Source organism: Otolemur garnettii, unplaced genomic scaffold (genome assembly GCF_000181295.1).
Source record: "Otolemur garnettii isolate 467f Iridium unplaced genomic scaffold, OtoGar3 scaffold00011, whole genome shotgun sequence".
NCBI classification, from domain to species: Eukaryota; Metazoa; Chordata; class Mammalia; order Primates; family Galagidae; genus Otolemur; species Otolemur garnettii.
In genome coordinates, this window is record NW_003852406.1 from 14,871,196 (window position 1) to 14,897,182 (window position 25,987).

Below are 25,987 nucleotides of genomic sequence, written 5' to 3' on the forward strand. Positions count from 1 at the left end.
GGTGTGAGTATATGCAACTATCTATAAATGTTGGAGAATTATTTTTTAGTGTTTCTGATTTCAGCCATTGAATTACCTCTTCTGATCCAGAGAGAGGCGGACGCAGCATCCAGTACTGGTCCAGTCTGTAGGGCGAGGGCTGAAATGGCGACCTGCCTTGGCCCTTATGCACATGTCCCTTGATGTTCACAGAGGGGATGGAGAGACAGCCATGGCTCTTTCTGCCCTTAAACAAAATGGTTAATAATTATGCAGAGGCTACCCCTAAAGTGTATTAACACTGTATTAAAATTATAATACTCAAGTCCTGTTTGGCTTCGGCAATTACAAGAGATACAAGATAACAAATGCTACAACTTTAATATAGTTTTTTCCTTTCTTAAAATGCATATGCACTTTTTGGTACCCTCTGGATTAAATAACATCTAATTAAATAATCTTGTACCAACTGAAGAATTTTATACATCCTTTTCTTAACATAAAATGCAGGCTAATGGTCTTCTGTGATCTGTCTTACACATGTACATTTACTGACTGAAGTTGCCTTTTTTTTAATTTAACATATACATTGATTTTTCTTTTTGCCTATGTCAGTGATAAAAGAGATGAAAGCTTCCTTGGTCCTGCACTGTATCATGGACAATCCAACTTTATCTTAATAAAAGAAGATGGAATTTGGGCTTCTCTTGGGCCCGTTCTGTATCCTTAGTAGCACTATAAGCTGTCCACATAGCATCCATCACTGCCCAGACCAATTGCTCGGAGGCCGGCGATGTTGCCCATTGTCTCTGTCTGTGTACCCTGTGCAGCTGGCCCCGAGCGCCAGCCAGTCTTTCTTACTCCATTTGACAGGGCTAATCAGGATGATCAATATGGCCTCCGCTCCTCGTGGCGCAGTCACTAAGTGGATTTACTTTACTTAATATCCATATGGAGTAACTCTTTGAATGGGCAGTGGAGAGTTTAACTCAGCCCTCTCCTCATTAACCTGTGCTGGAGTGGAAAAGAATGAAGCCTTACCACATTCGTGAAAAGCTAAAGTACTTGGAGACAGGCTATCCCAAACCAGGTGCATATATGTAAATAATATAACACTTTAGCATTACTTTCCAGATACTTTGCTGTGACTAAGCATGAAGGGCACTTTTGGGTTTAAACACATGTGGAAAAGTCATTGTCTTAGTTTCACTGAAAATTTTGTAGCTTCTAAGTCAAAGGGAAAGGAGCATCTCTGTGACAGCCCACCCAGTGATCTAATGATGGCTCCATTTACCAAAATGAAATGTAAATTTGTGAGTGTGCTTTCCCTCTGTTGCTAAGATAGTGGTTGCAAGTTCACAACCACTTAGAGCTTTATGGAATGCGAATGCATCATTGTACTTTGACTGAAGTTGAAATCCTAGCTAATCTGTGTTCATAACAACTGAGATCACCATTCAGTATAGACAGTTTACTCTGGGGTTTCTGTTAACCTTTATTCGGCCAAAGATTAAGAATATTCCTTTTAATCCTTTGTTAGCGAGTTGAGTGTCATCAGGCAGTTTTCCGTTTGGTGCAGAATCTATTTCCCTTAAGTTTTGATATTTCTTTTAGGTTTCTGTTTTAGGTTTTCATTTGGAGGTGAGAATTACGTCTGGCAAGATGGTAGACTGTGAGAGAAGGGAACGTGGATTCCCTGTTTTGGAGGGTCAGTTGATGTGTCATTCCACTGAAGAGTGGCCCATCAAACTCACCACTGATGATGGAGATGCCCTTGAGATATTCTTTGCTTGAGATATCACTGTAACTTTTCCTTTGCTGCCAACGGAGGATCCAGGACTTTCTCTCTATTGTTAACTACAGAGGAGAGTGAGGGATCAGGAACCTTCTCCAAGTGGTTTTATAATAGAGTTGTGTGACTTTTGTATTCTACTCAGAAGTAACATACTGGTGTTGGTTTAGAATGGCCAGTTTATCCTTCACCAGATCCAGCAAGATCCATCCATGCTGTGTGACTCACATCTTCACATCCTCTTTGCATATGATCACATATTTCCATATTTGTTCCAAGTTTGAGAAAACTGGTCTTAGCCAGCTTGCAATGTTATTTTTCTTAAGAGCTTAAAAACTGTGGCGCTGCAGGAAGCTCCTTGCTTCTTACCTGACATGTGAAGCCACCTCCGCCCTTCGGAACAAATCTCTCTGGAGTGTTCTGGCCCGAGAAGGCCTTGAAGTGGCAAGGTCTCCAATGTGGCAGGACGTGTGAATGTGCTGTTTCGTAGCTTTGTCTCAGAGGCCACATCATTTATCTTTGACGTTGAAAGGCATAAGATTTTTTTTCTGTTGGGGGCAGAAAGGAAAAAAAAATCACTGTTGAGAGGGAAGAACCGAGAAGGGGGAAATGGGATAAGCTTTGACAGTTTTCTTCTGCTTTCTGTCAGGTTGTCTTAGCACACTTTGCCAGAAGCGCTGGAGGACGGACGCGATTCCCCAGCAGTCCAGTGTGTGATGTCGAAAGGTGTCAGTGGGATGTGCAGTTGTGTACATAAGCATAGGAGTGCAGGCAAAGAGAACCTTGGTTTTCTAAAAAAGTCTTTTTAAAGACCTAAAATACCACATTAGTGTGACATCTTCTGAACAAGTAAGAAAAATAATGCGGCTAAGAAAACTCAAGCCTGTCTTAGTCAGAGCATGGTGACATGAAAGCTGCTTGCACTGGTAATACCTTAGATTACTCTTTCTGTTCTTTCTGTTTTTGTGGCTTTTTGAGGGGAATATTGCTGGGCTTTGAGGATAATGGAAGATACAGGGAGGGGTGCATCGTCATTCTGCTGGAAGTATCAGTCGGGGGTGGGGGCGCGCAGTAGCGAGAGGTCCCATCTGCAGCTGTGGCTTGGATCTTGCAAACCATGCAGAACTGTGGGGCTTAGCTTTCCACTGGCAAATGTGGGTGTTGGGCTTCAGGCTATGACTCAGGCCCCTGACCTACTTTTCTGGTTACTCAAGCCTAAATGAACCTGTTAGAGAGCTCTTCCGAGTTGGTGTCATGCTGATCACCCTTGGACTCTTCCAAAGCCCTGGCCTATAGTGGAGCTCCCGTGCTAGGGTATAGACCAGCTATGGTGGTCGCAGTGTTAAGAGGAGGAATTTGCAGTATCAGAGACTTAATTAATTCATCTTTATAATCGAGTTAAAGGTCAGAAGGCAAAGGCTGTGGGGAGGACGAGACATAGAAGGAGGGGCCTTCTGCCATGAGATGGCCTTAGAGGTTTTGGCATTCCTCCTGTTGGAATGCAGAACACCAAAAGGAAGCCAGCAGCTGCTCGGAGCGCCCTGGCAAAGACAGGGAGAGGACAGGAACTCCCACAGCATATGTGTTGGGGGCGGGAGGGGAAACATGGGCTGAGGCTGATGGGCAGGGAGGAATTTTAAATGGAGCCACCTGTCATTTTAAAGAATAAGACTTTGTTTTAATCCAGCCGGTTCTGGGCTTCCTTGTTGCCAGCCTGGCTTTCAGACTGTGCTCTGGTGATGTCATTTTGCTGGAGAGTGCAGAGATCTGAGTAGGCAGATTGGAATGGATGCTGGAGGAAGGACTGTAGGCCCACTTATAAGTAAAGGCACGATGGAAAGAGGCAGGGGACATTAAGACTATAAATGGGGTAGGGCTTGAATTCCCTGTGACATCTGTCTCCAAACAATGAGTAGATGCCACATTTTCCCCTGCAGCAGAGGGCAGATTTGCAAGAATGTCTTAAAATGCTCTTGATTCCAAACCATTCATTCTGAGGATTCTCAAGCGTTTGGGATGGTAGCACATGTAAAAGTACACATGAGACATTAGCACATGTCAGTACATATAAGACGTTTTGTCAGGAGCTGGTCTTGCATTGGAAGCTTTGAAAATTATTGACTCAAGTGATTTTAGAGATCAGCAATTCTGTCTTGTGTTTGCTGGAGTTTTGTTCTCTGTGGCTTAGGAAATACAAGATAGAATTATTGTTTTCGTCCAGTTGAATAAACAAAGTACAAAAACAAAAGTAGGTACTTAAGATTTGTTTTGCCTGGGATAATTGCATAAATAGTTTGATGATGTCTACCAAGATGTGGTGTCTCACTCCCTGGAAGATCATGGTCAAACTCTCAGGCAGGCCCAGGCACTGTTGACTTGAATGTGGGAAATGAATGAGTGTGCTCAGTACTGGCCTTTGTTATTTTCTTTCTTTTTGAGACAGAGTCTTAAGCTGTCCCCCTGGGTAGGGTAGAGTGCTATGGCGTTAAAGCTCACAGCAACCTCCAACTCTTGGGCTTAAGCGATTCTCTTGCCTCAGCCTCCCAAGTAGCTGAGACTACAGGTGCCTGGCTATTTTTTGGTTGTAGTTATCTTTGTTTGGCGGGCCTGGGCTGGATTTGAACTCGCCAGCTCTGGTGTATGTGGCTGGTGCCCTGGCCACAGAGCTACAGGTGCAGAGCCTATTATTTTCTTTCCTAAGTATCTTCTTCCTTAATCCCTGTACAACTGAATACAAGAAACTGAGACTGCAGTTAGCTCTCTCCTGGTTCGGGCAAGCTGATAGTGAAGGTGTACGTTTGTAGACATGATGACTGTGGATGCTGGAAAGCCGGGCTGAGGTCACCGGGTCGGCCATGCTGAGGTCACCTGGTCCTCACTCGTTACTTTACAGAGGAGGAAAGTAAGATTCAGAGATGGTAAATGCAAGGGCACACAGCTCTTAGAGGCCCACTTACTGCCACATGGGAACTTACAAAAGGAGCGTTTAGTTGAATCAGGTATCTGTGGCTTCTGGTGTGAAGTTGACATATAGATCAGTCTAAAGGTGGTATAAATTGTGTTTGCTAAATGGCAGGCATGGAGGAAAAGAAACTTGAGTATAGGATTAGAGTAGTAAAACAAGGATAGATACGAATGTGTTTCCTTTTTGTAGGTATTCAGTTAAATTAACGCGAGTATTTTAAACTCAGCCCGGCTGTAGTAAGATTGTAGACATATTTGGGGGGCTGAAAGAAAGGACTAAGGTAAGTACTGGTGGTGAAAGAATCGAGCATCTTGCTTTTTGCTTGCTTGTGCTAGCCACGCCTTTATTACACATGCCTTTTAAAATTTCATTATCACTGAAGGCTAATGCAGCTCTAGTAGTTAGACCATTTTGTTTCTTGGCAAAAGAGAATTCTTAAGGGGATGATCCATCCTTTTAGCTGTGCAGGAAGGAAGGTCAGATATTAAATTTTCCATATCGTTCTGCCTTTGGTAGGGTGGGGTTATGCCCAAATATCAGAGTTGCTTTCATCATGGGAGAATTATAGGTAGTATTCCATTTCTGTCTTGCTGTTTCCCTGTCCCTCCTGATGCAGGGAGTTGGTGGATTTGGGGAGCTAGCCAAAGAGGGGATTAGGTAAGCAAAATATTAATTTCTGTTTCTACCTTATATTCATAGAGTGGTAATATTTAACTGTTGTAATTGTCCTTGAGATGAGCAAAGAGATTCACCATGTACAGAATCCTATTGTGACATGTTGATTTGTGTTTTCTAGAGGGTAACACAGAAATTGAACTGCTGTGTGTGAGATTCTTTCTTTTAAAAATAGAAAGAGCCATACTACATGCATGCTAAGGGCTTTGTCTCTTAGCTTTATCAGAATTGCCTGTACTGATGTGAGTTTTAAAAATCCGTTATGATGTAGTTACATTATCAGTGTCTGGGACATTGATTTTCTTTGCCTTTTCTAATTTCCTCAGCTTTTTTTTTTTTTTTTCCCCTTTCAGAAAGCGTTTTGTTAAAACTTCCAGAATGAATTATTTTTACTAGGCAGTTTTCAGCCTGCTGGTTTTCCCCTTTCTTAATTCTTTCTGAAGAATTATGAAATGAATTCTGTTGTATTTCCTGGGCCTGTATCATGTGGAGTTTTGATGTGTTTAACATTGGAATTTAAGCCAACACGATTCTAATCATGCTATGACTTTAATTTTCAATAGAGAAACTTACAAAAAGGGTGAAATTGCATATAGACTGTCAACATGGAAGGCAGCCAGTCTCCTTTTCCATGGTCCAGTTATGGAAATCAATATTACATAATTGTATTGGCATACTTAGATTCTATGACTGAGAAATCTAAGATTAATAGTGATGCTAATAGTTATTGTTCTATTTAAATCTCTTGTTCTAGTTAACAAGTCTTGTTAACAAGGTGAAGACTAATTTTCTTTCTCTTTTACTAATAACTTATTGGTAAGACTAAAATGATTGTAGTTTTGAAACTATTCTTGCTCCTATAAGGGTTTCCTCGGGTTCTTACAGCCACAGATTCAGATTTCCCTGCATAGGCATCCTGAGGTTGGCAAAATTCCAATTAGATAATGCCATTAAAATGGGAGCAAAAGTTGAAATAATGCTTAGAACATCATGTATAGTAGAACTTAAGTAAGTTTTTATTGGGTTAAGTGGGATTATTGTAAGCATTATGAGTTAAAGACTATATGCTTTCTGTAACCTTATGCTAAGATAAAAGCATTTTTCAAAGACAGATCTAGATATTAAGTAAAGCTTGACAATTTACTCTTATAATTTAAGATCTAGGAATAGGAGAAGGAGTAGGCATTCCTGTGTACCAAATAAGTTCAACAGTTTTTTTATTTCTCACGTAAATGTGATACTGCATCTCTACCTGGGTCCATAAATGCTTGTTTGTGGTGGTTAAGCAACAAAGGGTCTGCTATTTCAATGAGAATTCATGAGAGGAATTTTTATTTGGAAGTCCCTTGGAAAGATAGCCTGTTCATGGGACCAACCACTATAGCAGAAGATTCCCAGTTGCTTGTAGAATCAAAGCAGAGAGTCCTCAGTAACTTTATAGGCATTGGTCATGATTTTATAACGATATTCTAGGGCGCCTTCATCCACCCCAGCAATTCCCTGCCCTGGTAACTTGGAAAATTTCCCCCAAATAGTTGGGAGATTTACCTATTCAATGGTGTAATTCTCAGTTTTCCATTTTTTGGTATCAGATATTTTGGTGATGGACCTCATCTAGGCTCTGCCTCTTCCTGGGTGTCATTGGCTTTATGTGGTCTTGGTTGGGGTAAATGGGATAGACATCATGTGCCTGGCACATAATAGGTGATCAATACGTGGTATTCCCATTTCTCCATTAGATGGTGCTTCCATGTCAGCCACTTATGACAGTTCCCTGGATTATACTGGTTCCAAGGTGATTCTTCTCTGAAGAGAAGAGTACTGAGCTTAAGGAGGTATCTTGGTGTTACAGTTACAAATTTTGCTTTTAGAGCTTGTTAATTTTGACCTGCCCTTCTGTGTTGATGTCTTAGTTTTCTGTGTTTTTACTGCAAATGAGGCATTTTCCAAAGTTGTACTGATGTTCTGAGATAGGTCTACACCAGGCTAAGTCATGAACTCTCTTGGAGTAAAAGTTTTATTTTATTCTCAAGATGCTGGCTCAAAGCAGATACTGGGGAAAGATTTGGTTTGTTCCTTTTTGAATAATGGCTATTCTGGCCGGGTGCTTATAGGTACCTCATGCCTATAATCCTAGCACTCTGGGAGGCCAAGGCAACTGGATTGCTTGAGGTCAGGAGTTTGAGACCAGCGGGAGCAAGAGCAAGACCCCCGCCTTTACTAAAAATAAAAAAACTGAGGAAAGAGGATCACTGAAGCCCAATAGTTTGAGCTTGTTATGAGCATGATGCCACAGCACTCTACCCAGGGCAACAAAGTGAGACTCTGCTCCCCGAAAAAGAAAAAAATTAATAATGGCTATACTGATTTTTACCTATTTTCTGTTCATTTTCCTAAATACATACTGTTGAGTATAATTTGCTTTTCTTCATTTCTGTAGTGCTTTTTAAGGATCCAATAAAAGACAAATGTTAAATTATTTCAAAGTAGTTAAGATAGAGTCCCAAGCAGTAGTTACAATTGAGAGTTTTAATCTGTTTAAGCCTTGGAAAAATTCCTTAGGAAATACATGAATATGCTAAAGGTAATTGAGGATACATAGATCATTTTAACATTCTCTTCCCATCACTCTGAGAGAATCTCTTCTGTGTCTTTAGAGTCAAGAAATTTTGTTTTTTGTTTTTTGGTGAAGTGATGATTCATTGTATAGCATACATAAAAGAAATCACCAGAATGATCATTAATAGCACTATAAAATCACATCTAGTGTCTCAAGTAGCCTTGTTCATAACTATTGGAAAAACAATGCAATATGGCACCCACTGATGACAATTCTCCTGTACAAACTGTACAGGTCCAGTCACATTTTTGGTGCCATCAGAGAGATCTAGAAAACAGAATTGGGTTTTAGATGTTTATCTTTGTTGGAGGTTATCAGGTCTCAAACATGGCAACAAAGTTGAGGAGGGCCACACAAACATTTTTAGCACTGAATGAGGACTTGACCTGCTGGGACATTTGCTTTTGTTAATCCATTCCACTATCTTTCCATTCTTCCCACTGGCCCTACACTCAGATCGGTGGGGCTTAGTCCCTGGAGTGCACATCACAGAGGGGGTGATCCACAGACTTGGATCACAGAGGGTGGTCCTTGAGCCAGCCATTCTCCAATGGTACAAGGCTGGGTTTGTTTTGACATTGATTTCTTATTTCTGTTACTGCTCTCTGGGGATATATCTCTCTCTCAGAGAGACTTAATGAATTTATTTTTGGTCTGCTTTTATGTGATGCATGACCTGGTGACTTGAGCTCCACAGATACCTTTTTTTCTTACTGATTATGTACCACATAACTAAATCAATAAAGTAGAGAACGGAGAAATGGCTCTGTTTAACATTTCAGGGATGATGGAGTAATGCTGTCTATAAATATTTATATTTCCCCGAGAAGATGTCTTTTTCTTTTTTGACATTCCAGCTAGTTCACCAAGAGATTCATCACTGCAGGGAGAGGGGGGTGGGAGGAGAGAATGAAAAGACATCTTTTTCTCAGTAATTTTCTGGATGTCTTTGAAAAGATAAATAGAAGGGAAAAAAACTCAAAAGAAAACACTTTTTCATTTTAATAAGTAGTCTTTTCCCTGGGGCATTGAAATACTTAGCCAGCCTTTTGCCGCCCAGGATGGTAATAGTCAGGGGAAACACAGATACACAGTGGAATACTCTGAAAAAGCCAAATAGACTTAGTCGGCTTAGCTTGCTATGAATTCCGCACCTTCCCATCCCTCCTAGGTCCCAGTCTCTCATCTTCATGTGTCCTGACCTCAGCCCTGGCTTCCACGGTCATTGCCTCCCATGCTCCTGCTTTGACAGCCATGATAGTGGGCAGAGACCCAGATCCCTGCCACGGAAGGGCTCACCTGTCTTTCTAGAGAGCAGGGGCCAGGGCGAAGAGTGGAAGTTGTTGCCATCAGAGTTCTCAGTTAAGGGGTTTGAGGATAGGATGGCTGTATACAGCAAAGAAGTGGTTCTTTGTTTGCAGGTCCTTGAATGTGCTTTCTGGATTTTAGAAATCCTGAAGGTATGCCACGTAAGGGAGGCCTCTGCTCTTTTTACCTGGTTTGAGTTACAACAGCCCAGTGTAGGTATAGTGGTCATGCCTGCTGATCAGGGATGGGTCTTTGGTGACTAGAAAATGGAAAATGGATTATGTAAATGCGTGCAGTTCGGGGATAAATAAAATCCTTTTGAAATATGGGGTCCATGAAATTTAAAAAATCAGAGCCAACCCTGAAAAAGTTGAGATCCACAGAAATAACGGAGGAGGCTGAACATGGTGTGTGTTCGGGGCACTTGTTGTAGACCCAGAGTTAAAGGCAGCTGTTCTGTAAGGACTTGGTAACAGTGGGCTCACATGTGAATTCCTAAGACATTCCAGGGAGTGTCTTAGTCTGTTTTGTGCTGCTATAACAAAATACCTGAGATTCAGGCTATGTGTGAAAACCTATAGACATTTATTTCTTATAGCTCTGGAGGCTGGGAAGTGCAGGAGTAAGAAGCCAGCAGCTTCAGTGTCTGCTGAGTGCTACTGTGTGCTTTTCAGAGGGCACCTTACTGCTGTGTCCCCCCATGGAGGGAGGAACAGAGGGCCAAGCGTGCCCTCAGTCCTTTATTAAACCCATTCATGAAGATGGAGCACTCACAGACTAGTGACCTGAAGGCCCCACTTCTTAATGCTGTTGCATGGGAGATTAAATTTCAGCTCAAATTATGGAGGTGGTGCAAACATTGAAACCATAGCATTTCACCTCTAGTCCCCCCAAATTCACATTCTTCTCACACAATAAAAACATTCAGTCCCTCCCAGTAGCCCCTAAAGTTGCAGCATCAACTCGAAATCTAACATCTCATGTCAATGTGATCCAAGCCAGATATGGCTGAGATATGATTCATTGTGACACAAATTCCCCTCCAGCCTTTGAGTCTGTGAAATCAGATAAGTTATTTGCTTCTAAAATACAGGGGTGGGACAAGTACAAGGTAGTCATTCCTATTCCAAAAGTGAAAAATGGGCAAGAATAACAGGGCAACAAGCTCAAGTCCAAAACTGAACCAGGCAAACAACATTAAATCTTGAGGCTTATGAATCATCTTCTTTGACTCTGTGTCTCACTCTGGACACACTAGGGCACGGGTCTGGCTCCCAAGGCTTTGGGCAGCCCTAGTGGGGCTGGGCATACCCAGGTAGCAGCTTTGAGGGCTTGGAGTTGGGTGTCTACAGCTTGCCCAGGCTGGCGTTGCATGCCAGTGGCTCTATGCACTGGGGATTCTCTGGTAGCCCAGTCTTGTGGCTCTGCTAGGATTGCTCTAGTGAGGACTCCCTTCCACACCTCACTCCTGGCTCCATTAGGCATTGCCCTGTGGGGGGCTTTCTGCAATGGCACCACTCCTATGGCTGTTCTGTGTGGGCTCAGAGATGCTCCAGGGCACTCTTTAAAATCTAGGTGGCCACAGCCACTTATGAACCACATGTGTGTGCCTAGAGAGTTAGCACCACCTGGATACTGCCCAGGCTGACTGCCTGTACCCCACAGAGAAGCTGTCCGGGCCACACCTGGGGTGGCCCAGGAGCACTTCACTTGATTGAGAGGAGCAGAGACTTGAGGTTTCATGGGTGCTCTGGGTTCCTCATCTGAAATCCTTCCCTCCTGAAGGGCCTGGGACTGTGGCTGCCATGGGTGTGGCAGCGTGATGATCTCTGAAATGTCTTCAGGGTCCTTTCATTGTCCTGATTCCTAGTATCTGCCTTCCTTCTATTCAGTTCAATCCTCTTCTCAACTGGCAGCGTGGCCACACCCTTGGCATCCCCTCCCAAACCTGCTTTTTTATTGCACAATCTAGCCAGGTTGAAAATTTCCAAATCTTTACCTTTTAATTGTAAATTCTATCTTTGTGTCTCCCCACATTTTACTGAGTGGCTGGGAAAAGCTGTGCAGCTCCTTCACCACTATGCCGGGCTATTCCTTCTGCCAAACACCCAAGTTCATTGCTTGCAAGTTCTGCCTTCCACAGAGCATCAGGACACAGACGCACATCTGCCAAGTTCTTTGCCACTTCATAACAAGGATGGTTTTTCCTCCAGTGTCCGACACCTTGTTCCTCATTTTCACCTAAATCCTTTTCAGAATTATGATTCATATTTCTGCCAGCGTTCTAATCAAGACCACTCAGGTGATTCCTAAGGTGATTTAGGCTCTCCCTGCCCCTCTTCTCTTCTGAGCCCTCATCACAGTTGCCCTGAACGCTCCATTTGTGGTAATTTTTTTTCTAGCCTGCTCCATCAAACCTGTCCAGCCTCTGCCTGTGACCCTGTCCAAATCCACATCTATGGTTTAGGCATTTATTACAGCAGCACGCTTCTTCTTGGTACCAATTCTTATCTTAGTTCATTGGTTCAGGAACAAAATTCCTGAGATTAGGTAACTTATAGGCAACAGAAATGTATTGTTCTGGAGTGTGAGAAGTCCAAGATCAAGGGACCCGTGTCTGGTGGGGGCTGCTCTCTCCTTGCGAGATGGCACCTTGGTGCTGCATTCTCCATAGGGGATTAACAATGTGTCCCCAAAGGGCACAGTGGTCAAAGGTGCAGACTTGAGCCCTTATGGTGCTAATTGGTTCATAAGGGCAGAGCCCTCAAAGCCTGATCACTTTCTGAAGACCTACCTCTTAATGTGTTGCGCTGGAGACTGAGTTTCAACGTGAATTTTTTAGATGAAATGAACATTCAAATCATAGCAGGGAACGGGAAAGGTTACTCGTGCCTGTAATCCTAGCACTGTGGGAGACCAAAGCGGGTAGATTGCCTGAGCCGACGAATGGAGACGAGCCTGTGCAAGAGCAAGATGCCACCTCTAAAAAATAAAGAAATAGCTGGGTATTGTGATGGGTGCCTATGGTCCCAGCTATTTAGGAGGCTGAGGCAAGAGAATCACTCAAGCTCAAGTGTTGGAGGTTGCTGTCAGCTATGATGCCAGGGCATTCTATCGAGGGTGACAAAGTGAGACTGTCTCAAAACAAACAAACAAAAAAACCAAAAAAGAAAAACCATAGCAAGGAGCTGCTTGGTGAATTCTTAAATTGCCTTCTGTAGCAAAAGTAAGCCTCCATCTATTATTTTTTTTTCAAGCTGGATAGTTTTGTAGTGAGGTATTTTTTAATAGTCTGTTCTTTATATATGATGGTACCAGTGATGAACTCTACCGACTCCAGTTTGCTGAGAGAGCCCACAGGGGTAACAGAGGGTGCAGCCACTGGACCACGAGTAAGAGAGTAGCCACAGTGTCTCCGTGGGGGCTGGTCAGAAATTATTTGTGCTCTCGCCTCCATCTTGCATGCAAATTTTCATCACAGCTTTCTAGATAGCCCCTGCAGCTGTTTTTAGGCCTTCAATTATTATAAACAAATAATTAACAGAGGACATAGTCTCATGCTGGGGACTTGTGCCACAGTGTGGGAGAACGGCTATTGCTTGCTCATGCTGGAGGCTATTCCTGTTCTGACTAAATCTCACGTGCTTAGGTCTGGCCTGGGAAGGTCCAGAAGGACCTGGAATAATCTTGGCATCTCAAGGACACCCAGCTACCTCAACTTCAGCGCTGTGACTTCACTGCAGAATCACTTAGACGTTAGAAGGACTTTGACGATCAGAGTGACTTTTCCAGGCTCCTCACCCTGTATTGCCTGTGGGACTCTGTGGGAGCCCCTAGAGGGTGCGACAGGCTCCTTGCTGTACAAGCAGCAACTTTTCTGGTAACCAGCACTCACCGCCCCCTGTGGGCCTCGTGAGGGCTGTGAGGGTTCAGCTGCTGGTGTGCAAGACCAGCCTTAGTCTACCCTGCTTACTCCCCTGAACAACTCAGTGCAGTATCTTGTGCATCATTAGTGACTGGTAAAGAGAAGTTGATTTTCCAGTTGTCCTTCTCTCTTTCTGTTCTCTCACTGTGGGCCTCAAATCTGAATCGTCTGGGTCCACAAGGTATTCTGTTCTAGATACTCACGTCCTCAATTTAAGGCAATTGTGCTGCATATGGAGTGGGAGTCCACAGAGCAGCTTGCTGGCCCTTAGTGCGTATGGTGGACGGGCATCTTACGTGGAGTAAAGCTGCCCAGTCTCAGCAGTGTCAGAGTAACTAAGGTGGGCTTGTGGTGCAGTTGACTTTCATTCCTGGGGGGAAAAAAGCCTATACTGGAATAGCAGCTAAAATAAGTCAGACCAAAAAATATTATAGTTCTACCCCTTCAGTAAAGTCCTTACATGGCCTCCTCTATATTTGCCTGTGAACACTCTTGAGTTCAATCCCCTGATCCCGTTATCACAGGCATTTTCCATGTTCCGGTGTAGCTTTGTCAGGTGGTATAAGACGGCAGTGTTGTAGCAAGGTGTGGGCCCTGGCGGCGGATGTGCCCAGGTTGGAGTCCCGCCCTTGTCACTGACTATTGTAACTTTGGGCACAGTCTGCGCACACATGCACCTGTACCACCTCTTGCATCCAAGCTCGTATTTATTTACATGTCCATGTGCGTCTAATGATTCCAGTGATCACCATGTACCTTTGTACTGTCAGCTTGTGCGAAAAGAACCACATTTAAGCTTGTTGTGCTCGTTAAAATTCGAATGGACCCATAATTAGCCTGACTTTAGTGTGTTAGTTTGTTAGCACCACCAAGACATTGTCCCACTAACTGAGTGGCTTATAAACAACAGAAGCATCCTGTGTCACTGTTCTGGAGGCAGGAAGTGCAAGATCATAGTGTCAGGAGGTTGATTATTATTATTTTTTTTTTCAGCAGGCTGTGAGGGAAGGGTCTACTGCAGACCTCTTTGGTTGGCTGATCCTTGGCCCTCTTCCCCTTGGGTCTTTACATCAGCTGTCCTGTGTGTCTCTGTCCAAATTTCTCCCTCTTATAAAGAGCACCAGTCATTTTGGGTTATGGCTACCTTAATGACTGTATTTTAACCTGACTACCTCCTTGAAGATACCAACCACCTTCAAATGAGGTCACAGTCTGAGGTGCTGAAGGTTAGGACTTCAACACAGGAAATTTGGAAGGACACAGCTCAGCCCGTAACATCGAGTAGGTGTTCCGCTGAAGGACAGGATGAATAACAGTTTTACGGACTGATACTGACAGATGACAAAAGGCTGTAGCATAATTCCTGTTGATGAGGCAACATCAGCGTCAGGGCATTCTTTAGTCCTGCCATCTCTTTGGGGATCACTTTTTTGTCCCCTTCCCTAGTGATTGGGCGTCTGCATTTTCTCTGCTGTTTTTCCAGTTTTATCTTCTTAAGATTTACATTTATTTTTGAAATTATTTTCCAAGAAGAAGTCCAGGTTGCGGATACAAAACCAACGTGACACTATCCTAAAAGAATCCTTGAAAATACTGTGATCTCCCCAGTGACACGGTTGAGAATTCATCATCTCGTGTCATCTCCCACCAGGATGTGTTCACTTCGTCCCTGTGCGGTTGATGAAGGAATATTTATGTGTATAGACTTAAATTTGATTTATTTTTGTTATTTGGAAATGTAAATCTTATCCATAACTCACTCCTGAAATTGGTAAGACTTTTGATCTGGCGTTATTTTGTTAAGGATGGGAAAATGATACTCCATCAGAATACTTGAATTTAGTTCAGCTCCTTTTTGTAATTCTGGTTTGATCTGCTAGGCAGTTTAGAAACAGACCATGGCTGTTTACCATGCATGTCAACCCTATTTTCTATAGTAAAGTCTAGTCCAATCCTTTCTTCTTCTCTGTCATTCCCACCGTTTGCAATATATTTTAAAATTTATGGTAAGCATCTATCTTTTTTTCTGCCTCTTTTCTGTAAATCTGGTTTATGGCCCATGCCAGATGTTTTTTTCCCCCGCTCACTTCTTTGTCAGTTCTGTCTTGTGATCTGGTCCCTTACAGCCTGAGCCCTGGATGGCAGGATGATTCTGTGGCATAGATTGAACTATAAAACCTGGATTGATTATTGGCCTCCTTAGTTGTTAATGCATATTCATTTAGCTAACCCGTAAATCAAGCTGCCGCTACTGTACATTCGAATTTCATTATTTCTTGTTGTCTTGATGTCATCTGCCTTGCTCTATAAAAATATTGTGATTTATTTAATGAAAGAAGAAATTTGGCTTAAGAAAATCTGAAATAAAAAGAAGAAGTTTCAAAGAGAAAAAATCCTGTTGCGGCCTTGTTTACAATAGTGAAAACTTAAAACTATCTGGATTATCTGGTAGACACCAAAATCAAAATACAGCTTAATTATAGGGTCATGCATTGCAATATTATTAAATATTGTCTTTGTTAAAAACAGTGTTTCTAAAGAGTTTGCAATACTGTGGGAGATGATTATTATGTAATTAGAGTGGGGGGAAACTTAAGATGTAGAATCGTTGAGCATATCCTCTCAACGACATAAAAATACGCTGAACACTGGAAGGAGGTGTGTCAAACTGTTAGCGGTGTTTGTCTCTGAGTATGCTGCGGCTGGACTGGGAAGTCTGGATTCAGAAAGACCTGGCCTGAAACCTTCCTTTCCTCTGGGTTTGCCTGTTAGCTTACGAGACAGAAACCTCTATTAGACCTAATTTATCCAGAGTGAGCAGGACTTCTCCTACCAAATTATTAGGCAAAGTACTTAGTTCCCTATGTGATACAATAATGCAACAAGCGAAAGTTCTATTATTATTAAAAGCAACATGATTAATAACTACTTCTCCTATTTTACTGTTCTCCTGAGATAAGTGCTGTACTGATTTCTCCGTATTTCCTCCTGTTTTAAATAGCACATAGCCCTGTGGCCTCTGTCAAGTCACATAACTGTTGCGTCCTGGTTGCCCTGCTTGGGCTTGAAATCCAAGCCCCTTAGCACAGGCTTATGTTGAAATTTCAGTGTCTTGACCTGTAAAATCAAGACGGTGCCAGGCACATCATCACTTAACATGTTATCTGCTATGATTTATTTTAACATTTTTAAAATATATACGTATTAGTATCTATTCTTGCATTCAGAAGAATGGGAAAATTATAGCTACAAGTCCCATAGAGAAGTCGACTTAATAATGACTTCTAAGGTAGATCAGGGTCACTCCAAGCCATATACAATTAAACTGAAACATTCCAATTTTTAGGTATAAAATGGAGGTGATGTTTGAATCAGTAGCCGTAGAAAATGAGGATCCTGCGGAAAATGCAGTCCGGTCTGTGAATGCTGGGTTGGGAATGTGATGACGTGCTGACGGGCCTGAGTCTGCAGAAATGTGAAATTCAGTCAGGTTCCTTGGTTGGTTTCAGTTCTCCAAACATATGCTGGCTTTTTAGGTCTAGTCTCTAACAGAAATGCCCTTTCCTTTTGTGGTTAATGGATAAGTGGCAAAAATAGGTTTTTAATTTTCTTTCCTTTTCCCTTCAAAATTCTTCCTTGCCAAAACCACATGCTGTTGCCCTTTTGAGTGATGTGCGGGTTCACAGTGTCTCCTCACTGCCCTTGCAGTGGGGAGATGGAGCTAAGAAGTGGAAGAGTTGTCAGTTTCTTTTTTTTTTTTTTGGAGACAGATTCTTAAGCTATCGCCCTGGATAGAGTGCTGTGGCATCACAGCTCACAGCAACCTCAAACTCCTGGGCGTAGGCAATTCTCTTGCTTTATCTTTCCGAGTAGCTGGGACTACAAGTGCCCACCACAACGCCCAGCTTTTTTTTTTGATTGTAGTTGTCATTGTCTGGCAGGCCTGGGCCGAATTCAAACCCACCAGCTCTGTGTATATGGCTGGCGCCTTAGCCGCTTGAGCTGCAGATGCCACCAGAGTCTTCAGTTTCTTAAGAGAAACCCAACGTAATAATGTAGGTTTGCACAGTTGCTTTGCTCTAATCTGTGCCACCTTCTGCAGGGCCACACCACTTTAGCCTGAAATCCAGCACTGTGTGAGGACGGTCACCTGAGAAGGGAGTTGTGTACAATTCTTTTCACATACTCTTCCAGGATCAGTCTGGGGGAAACACTGCAATCTACTCCCACCCAAGATCATTGTAGAATAAAGCTCTGTGTGTTCCAAATAAAAGCTAGTGTATCTCTGTTTGTCAGAGGGGTGCCTGCCTTCATGACAAAACTTATGCTGATCAGCCTCAGTAAGTAGCCTAGACAATCTGCTTTCCTGAGATTTTATAGCCTTGTCCCCAGGGGTCAGAAAAAACAAGTAGTGGGATGAGTTATTCCCAGTTATCCAGACAAATAAATAATTCAGAGTTCTCCTGCTCTTGCCCTTCACTTTTATTTTTCTTCTTGGACTTGACCTTTTATTTTTTTATATCCTATCTATTTTTGTACATAACTTATTTTCAACTATTTGGATGAATTAAGGCATAAAAGAATTCAAAATCAAAGAGTTTGATGTAGAGCTGCCTCCTTTCTTCAGCTTGTAACAACAGGTAGAATATTGCAGTATGGAAGAGTAGACTCGGCTCTGTGCCCATAGCACAGTGGTTACAGCGCTAACCACATACACCGAGGCTGGCGGGTTTGAACCTGACCCGGGCCAGCTAAACAACAATGACAACTGCAACAACAACAAAAAAAATAGCTGGGCATTATGGCGGGCACTTATAGTCCCAACTGCTTGGGAGGCTGAGGCGTGAGAATCACTTAAGCCCAAGAGTTTGAGGTTGCTGTGAGCTGTGATGCCACAGCGCTCTACCGAGGGCAATATAGTGAGACTCTGTCTCAAAAAACAAACATACAAAAACAAAAAAAAGGAAAAGTAGACTCCAGAAGCACTAGGATGTGTGGATGATATGATGTGCTCACTTTTGGCAGCCACAGGTGAGCAGTGAGATTGCTGGAGAGACAGCCAACTTAGCCTTCTTAGTGGTCGGATGGAAAAGGATGGTATTTTTCACACATAGGTCAGGAATTCACTCATCTTCTCAGATCTTCTGCTTTTGTGGGAAGGAGAATACAACCCCCACCCCCCACCCCCAAGACCTGTTTTACTTTCTAGCTTGTTGAGTACATCCAGTGGCAAGACATAGAGGGAGGTATGATGGAACCCTTCAGGGCCAGGTGATTGCAGGTGATAGCAGGTGATAGCATCTCCTGCTTGTCTCAGTGGTGACTCAGGCCAGGAGCTGGTGCAGTCTGCAGCAAGGTGGGTAGAGGAGAGGATCCTTGCTGACTGGGGGAGTCTGAAAGACTAGTTTATAGAAGTGATGCTGGCCTAGAGGGATGAGTAACAGAGGAACTGAGCAGAGGGTGATAACGTTTCAGATACAGGGGCTAAATTAATTGAGGTATTTTGGGGGGGATTGGAAAGTCATCCAGTGTCGTCAGTATGGAGAGTTCTAGTGATGTGAGCAGAAGAGGGGAAATGGGAGGTAAGGCTGAGTGGTGGGTGGGGACCTCAATCCTCTGGCTAGGCACTTCATTGAAGATCAGCTCTGAGCAGTCACAAAAGTGCGAGAAAACAGGATCTGCTCCCCTCCCTTTCCATGTTCTTCCTTCTGGGCCTCCCTGCTCACTGCCCTTTCTCAGCTGGGCCACAGCTCTGGGTGGCACTGCAGCACACCAGCCCCCCCCTTGGCAGAATTTCTTCTCCATTAGGCGTCATCTTTAATAAAGAACAGTTCAGCTAATTTGCCTGGAAGGTTCTGAAACTTAACCATTCTAAGACAGAGATAGGTGGCAAAGGCACATAGCCACTTTCATAGCAAAGGTGAACTGGGAACAAATCTTTGTGATCATCAATACACTTAATGATGGAATTTAGGGGGCCAGAGCCAGGAGCTGCCTGGCAATGGGGCAGGTACTTTGAAGGTCTCTTATCACACCACTTGGGTTCCCTCTTTGTTCAGTGTGGCAGTGTGAGGACATCTGGTTGTAGCCTCTAGCAGCGTGATCTTGGGAAGGTCTCTTGATCTCAAGATTATAGTTTCTTCCTCTGATAATGGAAAACAGTATCCAAGGTCTTTTATCATCACTCTGTGCTCCATGTTACAGGCATCCTCAGGCTTTCTTAGTGGAGGTAGAAATGCTGGGTTGCCCCGTCATCCATTCTTCAAGTAAATGTTTGCTGTCTATCTACCCCTTCTCTGTGGCCGATACTTGATTGTGAGGCATATGCATGATGCTTGCCCTTGAGAAGCTTCTGGTTATTCCGGACTGATGTGGCTTCAGCTCTTTATTGACTTTTTCACTCACTAAGATGGAGAGCTTCATCATGAGGTTGCAGTTCTGTGCTCCTTGGAGCAGGTTGACTGGTAAGTAGATGTAGTTTGTTCTGCTGGACGTCGGCCTCTGTTCCTCCTTAGTCAGGATATTCGTGTGGATACTTCCCAATGACTGATTTAGAAAGCCGTTTGGTTAAATCTTGCCATGGAGTATGTATTAATTATACAAGTATTTATTGGGCACCTACTGTTACAATGATGCAGTTGTTGCTCTGAGGCCAGTAGGGGAGATGGACTTCTATTCCCTCACCCCAGTTTTTTATTTTATTTAAGGGCATTTTAAAAACTTAATTTTCTTTATTTTTTAGATTTCGGATTAATGAGAGTGTAGAGGAGAAAAATAAATAAATAAAACGTCAGATTAATTACGTTGTTTGCATTTGTAAGGTGAAGTCCGAGTTCTGGTTGTTGCCTTCACCCATGTACCAGTGTGCCACATACCAGGGTGTTAGTCCCTTTGGATGGGAACCTGCCGAACCCTCGCTATCTCTCCCTTCTCTCCTCCCTCTCCCCCTTTTCCTCTTCACCCCCTCCCCTAATCTCCCTCTCTCCAATCCCCTTCCTCCTCCTCTCCTACCCTTCTTAAATCTGAGTTTTTCTCTCAAGTGAGCACATATTTGCTAATCTACTAGTTTCAATTCAGTAGTGAGCACATATGATGCTCATTTGTGCATACCTGTGATACTTGACTTAGGACAGTGTTCTGGGAATCCATCCAGGTTGTTAGAAGAAGTACGAAATCTCCATCTTTTATGGCGGAACAGTATTCCATGATATGCATAAACCACAGTTTATTAATCTATTTGTGTACCGAAGGACATTGGGTTGTTGCGACATCTTTGTGATTGTGAATTGTGCGGCTGTAGACATTTAAGTGCCAATGTCCTTATGGTAAAATGACTTTTTTCTTTTAGGTAGATACCTAGTAATGGGATTGCAGGATCAAATGGGAGGTCTACTTTTAGTTCTTTGAGGACTCTCTATACTTCCTTCCATAAAGACTACTAATTTGCAGTCCCACCAATAGTGCAAGAATGTTCCTTCTGTCCACACCCAAACTAGCATCCGTTGCTTTGGGACCTTGTAATGTGGGCCATTCTCTGATAGGGGAGATGGACTTATAATGACAAATTGATTGCTGATGCTAGGTATTGGGGGAAGGGGGCAGGTACAGCCATCCATAGTTGGGTGCAGCAGGTGTGGGTAGCTGTGGTTTACTTAGGGGCATATGGGGGTTGCATAGCAGCCCTGAGTACCAGTCACTTGGCTGGGCTTTTTATTGACCCACTTGGCCTGCTGCTGAGTCCACACCTGTGTGGGTGGTTAATCATTTCTCCTGTATTTCTTCACCACTTGACCTTTAATGACGGTTATTTCTAATTGAAGTACTCAAAGTTAAACAGTAGCCCTGGCTCTTACCTCTATGAAAGAACTAGATTGGGATTCTTATGTGAGTATTTTCTCTGGTTTTCTGGTCTCGGCATTCTGGCTTCAGTGGGGAGCCTGGTCATTCAGGTGCTTTCCTACGTGGGTTAGCCACATGGAAAAATCACATCAGCTGTGTTCTTTATTGTTTTCCTAGCTTGCTGTTAGATGTCGCGCTCCCAAGCCTTGGATGTGGAGAGTAGGGGAGCCTCTCTACTTGGGCTCTGCTCCCTGGGTTCTCACTAGTTGGGACGAGAGATGAGGAACTCAGTGGGGAGACAAGATTGCGAAGGATCGGTAACTTACAGAAAACATGGTCCTTCATAAAGCTGGGCTTGGGTGGGACATCAAATGCAAGCCCCTGCTTCCCTTCCCCCTTGCCACTGCTTGAATCAAAGACAGCTGGTTCCCCAGGAAGGGTTGACTTGACTTACCTTCCAAGATGGTGATGGGTAGACACCTATCTGTGCCTGGTCTGCTCAGTGTGTGGAGCCCGCATGTTCAAGGAGAGCCCCAGTGTGCCAGGCACAGACTTCCCTGGAGACGGAGATGGGTGGAATAACCCTGGCTTTGGCTTCTGTGGCACTCTGGGTGGCTCTGAGCCTGCACATATTGGGTTCTGACCTGCCAGAGGGGCTGCTTCTGTTCCTGCCCTGTAGAGGAGCAGATAAGGAGTAGAGAGAGAGAGAAGTTCTTTCTCTGGCATTTCTTTAAAAGAGCAAAATTGTTCACAGGAGATTGAGATGTAAATACAGATGAAGGATAGCTTTGGAAAGGCTCACATTTTATGCTGCCATTTGGTTATATGAAACATGCTGTTATTAAACAGTGCTATATATCACCTGTGGAGAAGGAAACAAACATAAAGAAAGGGGGCAGGTACTGCTATCCATAATTGAGTGCGGCAGCCTCACTGTGAATCATAGTGGAGAGTCAGCAGCTGGAGGTAGAGAGAGGATGGGGACAGTGGCCAGCTTTTGCTCTCTTGGAGATCCAGGGCCCCACTCAGCCAGGGTGGCCTGATTATATAGTCCTGCCAGATGGGAACAGCACTTCAGCTTTTCAGGGGAGTGTGCAGACCCCCTGTAATGCCTCCTGTAAGTTGCCCCTGAGCAGAGGTCATACCTCAGCACAGCAATTGACAGCAATGCCAGCCTTGCCCCATAGAGTATAGGGTTTTTCTCTTGAACTCCTGGATTGGGAAAATCTGAGTGACTGCCAAGAGAACAGCCTAGGAGGTAGGAGTGAGCCGCTCTGCACACACATTCAGCTTTGTAACTCATTCTCAGATTGATTTATGTCTAGAAAAAGCGCATGTGTGACCTGAATAAGGCTGAACGCGGGAGCTACATAGTGAATAAAGGGCTGACTAGAAGGTGAGCTCCATATAGATAAGAATCTTGTCTGTCTTCGCTCCCTTATCATGGCCAGTAGATAACAGATGCAAAATCTACAATCAAATGAACTTTGCAACTCTGATGTGTAGGTCAGTATAGTACCCTGTTTCTCCAACCCCTGTGGTTAATATCAACAAACCCTTACCCAGCACTATGTCTGTGGCTTTGACATGTATTAACTCATTTAATTCTCCAGCAACCTTGTAGGTAGATCTGTTATCATCTTCCATTTGCAGAAGAGGACAGTGAAGCAGATGGCAGTTAAGCAGCCAGCTCAGGGATGTACAGCTAGAAGGGCTGGGGCACCTCCTAGCCCTCGACCGTCAGGCAGAGACCCAAGGGGAGGGCCTTCATCTTGTCCAACGATGGACATTGATTTCAAAGAGGTGGCAACCTTGGCCAGAGCTGGGCTTGTTTGTTCTTGGGTGGAGCAGGCTGCGTCTGGGCAGCCTGTGCTGCTGCCACCATCCTGGGCTGTTTACAGCTCCCTGGCTCTGAAAAGTGTTTATTTTAAAAGGAGAATGTCTAGGCTTCACCATTAGTTCCATTGGCTCATCTTCCACAATGGACAAGCCACAGAAGGGTTCTTGTGTTGGACCAAGTGACCCTCATACTTGGAACGAGGGCAAAAATGGTCAGAGTGAGAAGAGATTATAAGAAAACCAATGCAAGTTTGATGACTTTATACCTGTCTTTGAGCAAGAAAAAAACAACCAATAAGATGGCAGAGATTCAAATTGGGTTAAAAGAAAAAACAAACGAGGGTAGAGCCATGAAATAGAGATAGGGACTAGATTATAACAACCCTGCAAGAAACTGTTTACACATTTGGCTCTGAGCTTTCCTGTTACAAAACCAGAAAAGGAATCCTGATCAGTTTTCTTGGCCTCTGAGTCTGTACCAATACAAGCCTGGAGAGGAGTTTCGGTCTAGAAAAGTAGAGATAAGGGTCAGTTGCGGGGTATACCAAATGCCGTGCTATCCTGAAAACATCACAGCAGACAAGGGCTATAAGTCTTTATCCAGACATGTCGTCTGCGTGGCATCATTTCCCGGGGCCTTAGTGGCTATGTAGTGAGATTTCTCACCAGTCTTGAAAATACACACTCATCTCTGGCTGACAGTTCTAGGTCACTATGTGCTTTAATCCTGCTTTATTTTTGCCATAGGGTAAGTCATGGTACTTATTGCCGGCGAGTGTCGGTTTTACCAGTCTCTCTTCTATTGTGAGGAGTGCTAGCAACAGCGCATTGCTATGGTCCTTGTGGGATAGTCATTAAATCATCATGCACTTTGATTTCAGACCCATGTCGGTTCCTCTACGTGAGAGATCATCTTGTACAATAATAATAAGGACACCTCGTCTTTGTACGTAATGTTAGACATTACAAAGCTTTTTTACCTATGCAATTTTGAAAACATTTCCGTGAAGTAAATTGTTGGTCTTGTCTCCTGCTGGGGAAAACCATAATCAAAATAAAACAGGGAGCCAGGAGTAAGGAGATGGCCCTGGAGCCTTTTTAGTCTTGGACTATGTGCTTGCCGTGCTCTTTGAGAATGATCGCTTTGGTTTTTTTTAAAATGTATTCCTGTGTAGTGCTACTGATAACTTTTTTGAGTAGTTGAGTAGTTGTTTTTGAGTGATAGAAAAGTTGAGAACCCAAGTCGCATGTCTGTGAGTCTGTCTGGTGTTCCTAGTCTGTTCAACATCTACCCTGAACTAAGCTGCATCCCATGGTCCTGCTTATGAAACATTAGGGATGAGGAGATAGGATCTGATGGGAATAGTTGGCTGAGCACTGACTATCGGGCAGGAAGGTTCTGTAGGAGCTGGTTACCTTTGCTCTCTGAAGACAACAAAGAGGAATTGAAGGGCCCAGAGGTGTGTCCTGCTCCCCCGTGTGCCTCCCACTTCTTCTGAGCTCTGGTATCAGGTCTTAGTGCTACATTCAGCTCTCAGGCTTATGTCCTGGCTCCATCTTGACCTTCCATGGAGTCTGTCTCTGTACACTGCTAGGGACCATTCATTTGCTCTGCAGAGGGGCCAGTTTTTAACCTGGGAAGGGCAGCCTTCATGCAGTGCTTCCTTTCCCCAGGCATCAGAGGGGATTAGTATCCCTTCCCATCCACTGCCTCCCTCAAACAGCATTCAGAACAGAATGGAGCTCCATGGCCTTCTGTGCTGACTTAGCACCAGCCATGCTCCTGGATCTCAACCTTCCCATTGTCACCAGCCCCAGGGACTGGGGTCATCTGCATCATAGCAAATTAGTCCACTTATCTCTGGAGTTTAAGTTTTGGTGCCCCAAATTGGGGTGTTTTGTGGCTAACTATGCCTATAAAAATAGGAATGGGGGTAGCTTTTGCATATGATTTCAAAAGTCCTTGATGTTACAGATGGAAAATTGCCGGATATGTTGAATTCCTCTGCCTTGTCAGCAGTCCATTCGCTGTCTAGGCTGTAGTAAATTAATTCAGTTTTGGGCGGATTCCCTGTAAACACTGCTGTTGTTTGTTGAGGAGTGCATCTTGACTTTTCTGAAAAAGGAAATATTTCTACATTTTCACAGACAAAATTCATTCAAAATGCAAGCAGGGGTCAGAATGACTTTATAGTCGGGTGGCCTGAAAGGTTGCTTCATGAGACTGTGGATAAACCCTGCCCTTGGACACTAGCATCTATTGGAATATGTACTCAGTACCCAAGTGACCCAGGCACCTGCTGCCAGGAAGCCAGCAGTGGACCATGCAGGGAAACCACAGCCTAGGGACCCACTTAGCCATCTAGGCCCAGGCAGCCTGTTGTCCCCTTGGCTTTTCGGCCACCTCCTTGCTTCTTGGCACTTGCCATCTTCGGTGGGAAGGGTGTACAGAAAAGGCCAGAGCCAGGCTCCCTGACTGTAGACTCTCTACTAAAAGACAAGAGATGAGTGTGAACACCATGGATTTACATTATCTGTGCTGCGCTAAGATTCTTTCTGTTCCTTACTCTGAAGGGCCTTGTTTTGTTTGCTTAGATGGTACTCAGCCAGTTAAGCTGGTTTTTCAGGCACCGGGGAGAAAGCCTTTGTGATACAGGTTTCTTTCTGTCTCCACCTCACGCCCAAGGTGGCCTGTGTGTGATAGAGGTTGGCTCAGGTTTGGGGAGCAGGGGCTGTAGAATAGACCAGGTGCTAGAAAGGGACCCTAAGCCCCCACTCCAAGGAAATGCATTAAACTGTTGGGTTTACATTTTTAAAAGAAAGTATTTATGAAATACCTCAAACTCACTCTAAACCCATATATTTTCCCAAACCATTGATTTGGACAAAAGGCAGTATATCCCACTAATTTGTCTGAGCAAAATCAGAACTGGGTGAGGTGGTATATTCCCTTTCATCCCCTCAAAATGTAAAGGTGTCTGGCAGGCTTGGTGTTCAAGATCAGCTGGTCTGGCCTCATTAGTGGTAGCTGGGCATTGGCTTATG

At 43.8% G+C, this 25,987-nt stretch overlaps 1 protein-coding gene across 1 annotated transcript in view; it reads left to right on the forward strand.

Annotated features, from left to right (window-relative positions):
- The window catches only part of TLN2 (talin 2), a 251,014-nt gene that overhangs the window by 34,101 nt on the left and 190,926 nt on the right, over nucleotides 1–25,987 (forward strand). The window lies entirely within an intron of this gene.